Source organism: Trachurus japonicus, chromosome 5 (assembly GCF_045865225.1).
Source record: "Trachurus japonicus isolate A0001 chromosome 5, Traja_1.0".
In the NCBI taxonomy this organism is placed as follows: domain Eukaryota; kingdom Metazoa; phylum Chordata; class Actinopteri; order Carangiformes; family Carangidae; genus Trachurus; species Trachurus japonicus.
Genome location: NC_140911.1, coordinates 621,536 through 633,689, shown reverse-complemented (window position 1 = coordinate 633,689; position 12,154 = coordinate 621,536). Strand labels below are relative to the sequence as shown.

Sequence of the window (12,154 nt, the reverse complement as noted above, 5' to 3'; positions counted from 1 at the left end):
CCACGTCTGCAGAGAAACAGCGACTCCTCCTTCTGCCTCGGAGGAACAACTTCCTCTAGTCGGATTCACGTGAAACGCTCGTCAGTGGACAAAGGAAGAACAACATCAAACACAGAGCGGAGGAGGCCGTCGTCACGGCGACGGAGGCTGCTCCGGCCGTCGTCACGGCGACGGAGGCTGAGTTTGGATAGAATAGTAAAACTCCAAGAACAGAAAAGGTCACAAAGCTTCTTCCCCAAGGAACTCGTTTCCCACGAAAGAGTAGATTTATTATTGAGACACAATCTATGAAGCTGCTGCTGCACAGTGACAGTGAGTCTACGGTCTCCACGGCGACGTCTACAGTCTCCACGGCGACGTCTCCATCTCCAGACACAACAGATAATTTGTCTTTCCAGTTGAAACACAGAACTCAGAACAAAGCCACAGAGGAGAAGGCCTGAGTCCGTCCTGGTAGAAATGTGCAGTTTACACAGAACGCTGAATTATTAGGTAAAAAATTATTACATTTTTAGTAAAATTATAGGTTACATCATCGTCTTCAACAGTACAGGCTTCGTTGGGGTAGTTTCAGTTTCTTAGTGAATTATAAAACAGGAAGGAAAAAGAGAAACATTTACCGAATAAAAAACAAAAACACAAGAAACAAAATAGTCCAGTCGTCAACGTTGAACAAACTGCAACAGAATCAAACTCAACTGGTTTTGTTTCCTCAACATGTCCTGAGTGAGGGAAAAAAAGCCCTGAAGAATCCCATTAGGGGAAAGTTTAGAAAAAGACCCAAATATAGCCCATAATACGCCTATTCATTATTTTTATCACGTGAATAGGATAAAATTTTTAATTTTTTTAATTTTAGATATCTCCATGAAAATTACTGAGTTGATTACTTACATTAAGACAAACAAAAAATGTATTACAAGTTTTTTTGAAATTCTTTGTTAACATGAGCAGATTTGCATAAATCTGCATAAATTCCACCGTTTTGACGGCACATGTATATATATAAAGGTGCTGTGGTGGTACCAGCATGAAAACTGGACTGAGTTGACTCCATCGGTCAACCGACAAGAAACCACTTTACATTTCAAGATGACTGCAATTTTTCAAGACAGCCACATCCTTAGTAGAGCGGTGCAATTTATGCAAATTTGCTCATGTTAACAAAGAATTAAAAAACTTGTAATACATTTTTTGTTTGTCTTAATGTCAGTAATCAACTCAGTAATTTTCATGGAGATATCTAAAGGTTAAAAATTTTACCCTATTCACGTGAGAACAATAATGAATAGGCGTATTATGGGCTGTATTTGGGTCTTTTTCTAAACTTTCTTTGTTGAGGATAGAAAACCTGTTGAGTTTGATTCTGTTGCAGTTTGTTCAACCTTTTTTCATAAAATGACTAAAACCCATAAAACTGTTTTTCTTCATGACGTCGATGTCGACGTCGACTCCACTAACGATCAATAATCAATCAATAATCAATAATCAGTGCTGTCGATTTCAACAAAAACACTTTGATACAACAGTTTTTTTTTGGTTTGTTTTTTTCGTTCTCTTTTCTTCTGTCGTCATGAATTTGAAACAAAGTGATTAAAGATTTCAGCTGTTTAACAGAAGAAACGACTAACGAGAGAAGAAGTGGAAGCTGAATCGCTGCTGAATCTGAACTAACAGGACGAACGGGTCGGACTGAACCACAGCAGATGTTGAAAACATTTCACCTCCAGATGTTGAAAACAGACTCATTTCACCTCCAGATGTGGATCAGATCTACTCGGGTTGTTAAACACCAGGACGACTCATTAATAAATTCACTGTAGATGGAACAAACGTTTTCCTGTCGTTTTACACCAACTCAGAGTTTGATGCTCATCTGGAGGGTTCAAAGCTTTAGAGCAAATAGAAGTCGTTCCATAATCAAAGACATTTTAATGAAAATTAGTTTGATTGAATAATAATGAACCTGAAGAACGAGAGACAGATTCACCGGAACGTTTTAGATTCAAATAGCTGAAAAATATATGAAAACAAAACAAAAACCTTTCTGTTTCAGTGATTAAACATCTAAACCTAAAACCAACTCTGTTGTTGCAGCTGAACAGTCCGTTGTCATGACGACGCTCCTCTGATTATCACCATCACCATGAACTCGTCCTCTGATTGGCCGACGGCCGACGGATCCAAGAACTGCTGAGTGAACTCGCCGGGCGGGAACACGTGCAGCACACCGCAGCCGCCGCCGCCGGTCGCCATGGGAACGGTGATGATGCCGGCGGCATCTTTCCGCTTCAGATACGTCACCAGGTTCTTCAGCGGCCGTGAAGCCGTGGAGCCGGCGTCCGCCGCTCCGTCGGTCCGCGGCAGCGCCAACAGGACGGCGTGGCCGCCGGCGCCGGCCGCCTCGATGCGCCGCGAGACGTCGTCCATCTTGGTCCGGTCCAGACGCAGCCGCTGGCTGATCTTCAGCTGGTCGCCTAGCAACACGCCGGACGCCAGCGCGGCGTCGCCGTGCAGCAGGTGCAGCGCCGCCGGGAAGCAGCTGTTCTTCAGCAGCAGAACGCCGCTCCACAGCCGCCGTCGTGCTGCTCCGCCCAGAGAGAATCCTGAAGGAGACACGGGGAATGCTGAATGCTGAATGCTGAAAGCTGGAAGCTGAAGGAGCTGAAGAAACTGTTGAGACAAGAAACTGCTGAAGAGATGAAATAACATGACTAACCCGCCGCCTGGTTGGAGCTGGAGGAGGAGAGCTGCTCCTTCCTCGCCGAGTCGCCGGCTCGCCGTCCGTCAGCTGGACTCAGAGTTCTTCTTCTCTTGTCAGAGTTGTGGCGGTCCGGCCGCGGCGGCCGCTCCGTGTCCCGGCGGCTCGCCGCGGGGCTGCGCTCCAGCGAGCCGCCGCTGTGCCACCGCCGCGCGCCGTAGCCGCTGGCGTCGGGGCAGCGGCCCGGCCGCCAGCCGTCGTCAGCGTGTCGCCTCTTGCGGCTCGGGTCCGGCGACCAGGCGCCACGCGGCCGCCGCTCCAGGGGATCGAACCCGGCACCTCGCATCCCGTTGTGGCCGTCCCTGAAGCGAGCGGCCGGTGGCGACCGGTCCCTAGCTACCGGGTCGTAGCGGGGCGGTGGCGACCGGTCCCTAGCTACCGGGTCGTAGCGGGGCGGTGGCGACCGGTCCCTAGCTACCGGGTCGTAGCGGGGCGGTGGCGACCGGTCCCTAGCTACCGGGCCGTAGCGGGGCGGCGGCGACCGGTCCCTAGCTACCGGGTCGTAGCGAGGGAGGGGGAGGGATATCTCCGGCTGGTGGCGCTGCTCCGTGTCGGCGAAGTCGACCCTGAGCCGGCGGTCCGGCCCCCCCAGCGGGAAGCCCCTCATGGCGCCGCACGCCGCCGCCGCCGCGTCCAGACTCTCGTACTGGACGTAGGCAGCCGCCTCGGCGCCGCGGTAGTCGATGCTGCGGATCGGCCCGAAGCGGAGGAACTCCTTGGCGACGGCGGCGAGCGGCGCCCAGGGCCCGAGGCCGCCGACCCACAGCCGCGTGGTGGGCGTCGGCTTCCCGTAGCCGATCCGCACGGCGCCGCGGCCCAACACGCTGCCCGCCAGCGCCGCCTTGGCCCGCCGCGCCATGTCCGGGTTCTCGAACTTGACGAAGCCGTACGTGGCGGCGTGGCCGCGCGGCGCCGGCTTGATGTCGACCTCCGTCACCGCGCCGAAGCGGCCGAACGCCCGGCGCAGCTCGCTCTCCGCCACGCACACGTCCAGGTTGCCTAGGAACAGCGTCCGGTTGGCGCTGGCGTCGTCGTGGTTGTTCCGGTCGTGGGCGTCCCGGCTCAGCAGCTCCTCGTCGCCGCGAAAACCGGCCGCGCACTCCGGGATGAAGGCGGGTCTGGAGCAGGACTCGAACCTGGAGGTGAAGTCTCTGTCTCTGGCGGGCGGCGCCGGGCGGCCCATGGCGAGCTGCTGCAGCCGGAGCGCCGGGGGCAACGGCCGGAGCGCCGGGGGTAACATCTCCATGGCGACGGCGGGGGGGGTCAGGTAAACCGTCTCTATCTCCAGCGGTCGGTCGTACAGGACCAGTTTTCCGCGGGCGTGCTTCGCCGCACGGGCGTCCTCGCTCCTCCGGAAGTTCACCAACGCCACTCGCTCGTCGTCCCCGCGGCCGACCTTCACGCTGACGTCACCGAAGCGCTTGAACTCGTGGAAGAGTCCGTCCTCCACCGCCGCGTCGCTCAGCTGCCCCCCCAGCCCGCGGATCCTCAGGCTGCGGTACTCGCTGCTGCATGATGTCACCGGCTCGCTGCTGCGTGATGTCATCTCCTCGCCGCTCCCGGACCGGGACCGGGACGGCTCCACGGCTCCGTAGTCTCCGTGTGAACTCCTCCGGGAGGAAGCGCCGCTGCGGCCGGAGCCGAGGCTGGAGCTGTCAATGAGGCAGAATCAACACTTGAGAGAGAGCATTAAGGGGTGTTCACACCAAAAGCGGTGACAGACAAGACAGCTTCCAAAACGGCAAATATTTTCAGCCGCTTTGGTCGCTCGTCACGTGACTGACGTCAAAGTTCCATCGCGATGGTCATTGGGGAGACGAAATACAAAAAAAAGAAAAAAAAGGAGTCGAAGGACGTCACTATTCTGACAGGTTGCCGCTGAACCGCGTCATAGCTAATTATCCTAAAGTTAACCAGGGCTCAGCTTTTCGTCTGGTGACGCTTTGGAAGCTTTGGACGCTTTGGAAGCTTTGGAAGCGCGGCGACGCCTGTTGACACTTTGGAAGCTTTGGAAGCTTTGGAAGCTTTGGAAGCTTTGGAAGCTTTGGAAGCTTTGGACGCTTTGGACGCTTTGGACACTTTGGACGCTTTGGAAGCTTTGGAAGCGCGGCGACGCCTGTTGATGCTTTGGACGCTTTGGAAGCTTTGGACGCTTTGGACGCTTTGGAAGCTTTGGACGCTTTGGACGCTTTGGAAGCGCGGCGACGCCTGTTGATGCTTTGGAAGCTTTGGAAGCGCGGCAACGCTTGTTGATGCTTTGGAAGCTTTGGACGCTTTGGAAGCTTTGGAAGCTTTGGACACTTTGGAAGCTTTGGACGCTTTGGAAGCGCGGCGACGCCTGTTGACGCTTTGGAAGCTTTGGACGCTTTGGAAGCGCGGCGACGCTTGTTGATGCTTTGGAAGCTTTGGACGCTTTGGAAGCGCGGCGACGCTTGTTGATGCTTCGGAAGCTTTGGACACTTTGGAAGTGCGGCGACGCTTGTTGATGCTTTGGAAGCTTTGGACGCTTTGGAAGCGCGGCGACGCTTGTTGATGCTTTGGAAGCTTTGGACGCTTTGGAAGCGCGGCGACGCTTGTTGATGCTTTGGAAGCTTTGGACGCTTTGGAAGCGCGGCGACGCTTGTTGATGCTTTGGAAGCTTTGGACGCTTTGGAAGCGCGGCAACGCTTGTTGATGCTTTGGACGCTTTGGAAGCTTTGGGCGCTTTGGAAGCTTTGGTCGCTTTGGACGCTTTGGTCGCTTTGGACGCTTTGGAAGCGCGGCGACGCCTGTTGACGCTTTGGACGCTTTGGAAGCGCGCCGTCGCTTGTTGACGCTTTGGAAGCATTGGATGCTTTGGACGCTTTGGAAGCGCGGCGACACTTGTTGATGCTTTGGAAGCTTTGGACACTTTGGAAGCTTTGGACACTTTGGAAGCGCGGCGACGCTTGTTGATGCTTTGGAAGCTTTGGAAGCGCGGCGACGCTTGTTGACGCTTTGGAAGCTTTGGACGCTTTGGAAGCGTTGGAAGCTTTGGAAGCTTTGGAAGCTTTGGAAGCTTTGGAAGCGCGGCGACGCCTGTTGATGCTTTGGTCGCTCAGTTCTCGCCGGACTCTCATTGAAAATGAATTGACTTCCGGCGTTTTGAGGCTTTGGAAGCTTTTGGTGTGAACGCACAGTCAGGGAGATACAGAGGTGCAAGGGGGGCGCCAATCTACATTACCGCGGCCTCTACGGACTAACTGTGCGTTCACACCAAAAGCTTCCAAAGCGTAAAAAACGCTCAGTGTCGCCGGGCTCTCATTGAAAAAGAATTGACTTCCGGCGTTTTTGACGCTTTGGAAGCTTTTGGTGTGAACGCACAGTAAGTCTGCTACATCACCCGCTAGGCGGTTCAAGAAGGGAGCCCACAACTTATCAAAGTAACTCTCGTTCCCCTTTAAAACTGAACTCAGACGCTCCATCGGCAGAACTTTAAATATCTCTCCATACCACTGGTTAAAGCAGAAGTAAGTGGTCCGGTCGTTTTCGCTAATGCTGCGTTCCAGGCAGGCTTTTGAAATCGTAAATTACAGCTTCAAGTCACAACTTACGACTTTGTAGCGTTCCAGGCAACCCACTCGTGGAAGCTTTGGACGCTTTGGACGCTTTGGAAGCTTTGGAAGCGCGGCGACGCCTGTTGATGCTTTGGACGCTTTGGACGCTTTGGACACTTTGGAAGCTTTGGAAGCGCGGCGACGCTTGTTGACGCTTTGGAAGCTTTGGACGCTTTGGACACTTTGGAAGCTTTGGACGCTTTGGACGCTTTGGACACTTTGGAAGCTTTGGACGCTTTGGAAGCTTTGGACGCTTTGGAAGCTTTGGACGCTTTGGAAGCGCGGCGACGCTTGTTGACGCTTTGGAAGCTTTGGACGCTTTGGACACTTTGGAAGCTTTGGACGCTTTGGACGCTTTGGACACTTTGGAAGCTTTGGAAGCTTTGGAAGCTTTGGACGCTTTGGAAGCTTTGGACGCTTTGGACGCTTTGGACGCTTTGGAAGCGCGGCAACGCTTGTTGACGCTTTGGAAGCTTTGGACGCTTTGGACACTTTGGAAGCTTTGGACGCTTTGGAAGCTTTGGACACTTTGGACGCTTTGGAAGCTTTGGAATCTTTGGACACTTTGGAAGCTTTGGACGCTTTGGAAGCTTTGGAAACTTTGGACGCTTTGGACACTTTGGACGCTTTGGAAGCGCGGCGACGCTTGTTGACGCTTTGGAAGCTTTGGACGCTTTGGACACTTTGGAAGCTTTGGACGCTTTGGACGCTTTGGACACTTTGGAAGCTTTGGAAGCTTTGGAAGCTTTGGACGCTTTGGAAGCTTTGGACGCTTTGGAAGCGCGGCAACGCTTGTTGACGCTTTGGAAGCTTTGGACGCTTTGGACACTTTGGAAGCTTTGGACGCTTTGGAAGCTTTGGACACTTTGGACGCTTTGGAAGCTTTGGAATCTTTGGACACTTTGGAAGCTTTGGACACTTTGGAAGCTTTGGAAGCTTTGGACGCTTTGGAAGCTTTGGAAGCTTTGGACGCTTTGGAAGCTTTGGACACTTTGGAAGCTTTGGAAGCTTTGGAAGCGCGGCAACGCTTGTTGATGCTTTGGAAGCTTTGGACGCTTTGGAAGCTTTGGAAGCTTTGGACGCTTTGGAAGCGCGGCAACGCTTGTTGACGCTTTGGAAGCTTTGGACGCTTTGGAAGCTTTGGTCGCTTTGGACGCTTTGGTCGCTTTGGACGCTTTGGAAGCGCGGGGACGCCTGTTGACGCTTTGGACGCCTTGGAAGCGCGCCGTCGCTTTGGAAGCGCGCCGCCGCTTGTTGACGCTTTGGAAGCGTTGGATGCTTTGGAAGCTTTGGACGCTTTGGAAGCGTTGGATGCTTTGGAAGCTTTGGACGCTTTGGAAGCGCGGCGACACTTGTTGATGCTTTGGAAGCTTTGGACACTTTGGAAGCTTTGGACACTTTGGAAGCGCGGCGACGCTTGTTGATGCTTTGGAAGCTTTGGAAGCGTGGCGACGCTTGTTGACGCTTTGGAAGCTTTGGACGCTTTGGAAGCGTTGGAAGCTTTGGAAGCTTTGGAAGCGCGGCGACGCCTGTTGATGCTTTGGTCGCTCAGTTCTCGCCGGACTCTCATTGAAAATGAATTGACTTCCGGCGTTTTGAGGCTTTGGAAGCTTTTGGTGTGAACGCACAGACAGGGAGATACAGAGGTGCAAGGGGGGCGCCAATCTACATTACCGCGGCCTCTACGGACTAACTGTGCGTTCACACCAAAAGCTTCCAAAGCGTCAAAAACGCTCAGTGTCGCCGGGCTCTCATTGAAAAAGAATTGACTTCCGGCGTTTTTGACGCTTTGGAAGCTTTTGGTGTGAACGCACAGTAAGTCTGCTACATCACCCGCTAGGCGGTTCAAGAATGGAGCCCACAACTTATCAAAGTAACTCTCGTTCCCCTTTAAAACTGAACTCAGACGCTCCATCGGCAGAACTTTAAATATCTCTCCATACCACTGGTTAAAGCAGAAGTAAGTGGTCCGGTCATTTTCGCTAATGCTGCGTTCCAGGCAGGCTTTTGAAATCGTAAATTACAGCTTCAAGTCACAACTTACGACTTTGTAGCGTTCCAGGCAACCCACTCGTGTTTTTCCGACCTGTTTTACCGGTGAAAGTCACTATAACGGCCACTCGTAACTTCTGACCGGTGAAGTCGTACCAGATCGAACTGGTACGACTTCACGGTCGGAAAAATACGAGTTTCCTTGAACGCACCATAACAGTCCTCGTCCCTACGTCGCCACATTCACGGCGTCCCTTGGCTGCACACACAGCCCTGCATGCCGTTCTCTCTCCTCATTGGATAAAAACTGTAGGATACGATTAATGTTTTCTCCTCGGCTCAGAGCAGAGCAGAGTGACTGACAGACCCGTGTTTCAGACCAAACACTCTATGTAAGTGATTGCTGTCGGAAGATATAAGACTTATATTAACACAAATATAACACTTACTTCTGCTTTAACCGATGGGGGTCTGGGCTTGATCCACTGAAATAAAATGCATCTCCAAGCCAAGAGAAGTAACTTGTACAGGAGTTTTTGCTGGACATTTGATGATTTAGGACGAATCTCCTTGTTGTTTACAACTACTTCCGGGTAGAAAACCAGCATGAGAACAATAGTGACGGACGAGAGTTTCACTATATCAAATTTTTCGTGTCACTATATCACCGTTTAGACTAATCACGTGTGCACATTTTTGTAATTAGTCATGGTTATCATAGATTAGCCGGGCTAACGGTTAGCTACCTGTTTATCTTTAATAACTCAGTGACTCAATAAACGGTCCATGAAAAAATATTTTCTCCAGCGGATATCTGAGTTCCAACATGACTGAGCTAACTGGAGTAGTTTCATGTCGTGTCCCACAACGGGAGGGTTTTAACAGCTGACGTCCTGCTGTTAGCTTAGCTACTGCTGTTAGCTTAGCTACACCGTTAGCTACTGCCGTTAGCTTAGCTGCTGTCGTTAGCTGTCCCTGTCAGCTGAGCCACTGATGCTTTCTAGACACTGTGGCTGTTTTCGAAACCGCATACTACCGTACTGCCTACTACATACTGCGTTAGTATGTACTGTATACTGCATACTGAATGTGGGATTCAGTATACTACTTAAGCAGACAGACGCCGTTATCATCGCAGTATGCAGTATACGAGTTTCCCAGAATGCATTTCGTGGCAACCGGTAGCGGTAGCTGTAAAACAGGCTAAAAGCTGTTTTATTTCCCGCTCTAGCGCTGTAATTACGTAACTTTATAAAGTTTTTATTTCTTCATGTGAGAAAGTAGCTGTTTAGACCCCAAATATACGGCCAGTTGATCCAAACGACGGCTGTTCAGAAGTTTGCTCCGATGTTTTTCAGAGAAGTGAAGCTCTGCAGCGACCGTGACATCACAGAAACAGCAGCCGGTCTGCAGAGCTGCTCGGCCGGCCAACCTCCGTCGTCATCCCGGGGGAGAAAACCATCGCTAATTAACTTACCCACAGGTTTTTAAAGGTTTACCGCCGTCTGGTTACATTATTTTTAGGAGATAAATGTTGCTGAAATCTAACAATTGTGGCAGTAGCATTAGTTTGTTTGAATGTAAAGTGAAGCTTCCTGTGTGTGAGCAGCGCTGCCTCGGGGCTCTGGAGCCTTACGTTACGTACAGAAATCACCACATTTACAAAAAATAAATAAATATTTTACAATGAACCGATCAGTCTGCATTAAGTTTTATTTTATTAAACTATAGTTACGGTACACGGCTACACTACCGTCTTTGGTTACGCTCTGGTTACGGTTAGGACGTCAGGGGCGCATTGCATTGTGGGATACAGTACGCGATGTAGACTGGTCAGATACTGGAAATATTTTCCGAATCAGTACGACATCCGGGAACTTTTCGCATACTGCAGATTTTGCTTTTGTTTGCATACTGCATACTACATACTACATACTACATTTTGGCCAAATCAGTACTAGTAGTATACTATGCGGTTTCGAATACAGCCTGTGATTCCCCCAAACTGAATAAATACAACACATAGCAACACAAAACACACACACAGAAATAGTAATGTTTCTTCAATCATTTCAGATTTGTCTAAACGGTGATAGGGCGTGAAAAATATGATATATAGCTAAACTCTCGTTCGTTACTATTGATCCCATTCACATTAGGCTACGTGCTGGTTTTCTACCAGGAAGTAGAATGTAAACAACAGATTGGGTCTATAGTTTTTATACAACCACAGATATTTAACTTATAAAGTTATATAGAATATTTCATGTTTAAAAAAAAGTCAAAGTAATAATTTAATACGTTTAAGTCATTTTCATAATATGAGATGTTTGTGTTGTAGGTTGTCACCTGCTCTTCCCGCTCCCTCCTCCCCGGGCTCTAGCTCGGTCCTCCGCCGGCCGGCAGCGCCTCTTCCCCGGCTCTCTGTCTCTCATCGCTCCGGTCGCAGCTCGGTTCTATCTGAACTCTCTGAACTTTCAGCTTCTCTAAGCTTCTCTCAGCTTCTTTCAGCTTCTCTCTCAGCGCAGCAGCAGCAGCAGCAGCGTGGGCGCCATGTTGGATCTAGTTGCTCCACCGTGACGGGAAGTGACGCTACTCGAAGCTGATTGGCCGAGCCGCGCGTCGTCGTCAACAACGACGCAGCGTCGGCCAATCAGCGGCCGAGGCAGGGTGCGGCCACAGACTAGTCAGTATTATGGTCTGTACTTTGGTCTGTACAGTCAGGGATCAGAGTCCAGAGCTGGACAGAGCAGGAAAAGATGGAAACACAAGTCTGAGAGTCATTAAATATTAAATATTAAATATTAAATATTCACTTTCTGTGAAAATCTATGACCAAAAAAAGCAGTGTAGTTGATTTACACTCTAACAGAGCTGAATGAACAAGAAATGGTTAAATAAAGTATTTACATTTTGTCCTTGAAGTATAAGGTCAGTGTATTGACAGTATTTACTTTTTATTTTAAAGTCCTTGTACATTTATGTAAACATTTACTTCCTGTTTGGGCCAGGACTCAACCCAGCAGTGTGCAAGTAATAGATTACTATAATATTACTTTGTCTGGACCGACGGTGGAAAGTAACTAAGAACAGTTACTTGGATACTCATACTTAACTCAAGTATTTATATTTCTAGCTACACTACGCCTCAACTTCATTACATTCCATACAGAGGGAAATATTGCAGTTTTTAATCTACTGTATTTATTAGTAACTTTACATTACTGCTGTTGTTCTAATCATATTCGAATAATACACAATAAACATTATCATAGTTGTTTTCATACATTATTTACATGCATTTATTTTTTAAAGCACATCTACCTCTGCTGATTTTCTTTTGCCTGATTTGTTACAGAAACAATTATATAAACTGCAAACTGTAAATAAACTTGTATAGTGACACATAACATACCCAATGCACATAGATAATGTACATGTATGCACCAAAACAAAGATGCTAAAGCTACAAAACACCACCACCAGTTAAAGAAGTTTATTTCCGTGCAGCTCATTCAGTGAGATAAGACGCTCCACGTTCACCAGCTGCAACACTAACACATCAATAATTAAAATCCAGCACTACAATATTATGTTAAATAGGCCTATTAGTTATAAATTATTTTTACTTTTGGTAGTTGATATAGTTTTTATACAACCACAGATATTTTACTTATAAAGTTATAGAATATTTCATGTTTAAATGTAAGAGTTGGTCCAAGTGGATCAGATATAAAAGAACTGCTTTAAGTTCCTCTATTACATGGCAGTACCAAGTAGCAGTCTATTACTGTAATCTTGATGGAAAAATGAGTAAATGTGACTT

General features: G+C 49.3%; 1 pseudogene; it reads right to left on the bottom strand.

Moving 5' to 3' along the window:
- Positions 1-314: 314 nt before the first annotated feature.
- LOC146986712 (RNA-binding protein 15 pseudogene) lies at positions 315-10,763 on the bottom strand (annotated as a pseudogene).
- Positions 10,764-12,154: the final 1,391 nt, after the last annotated feature.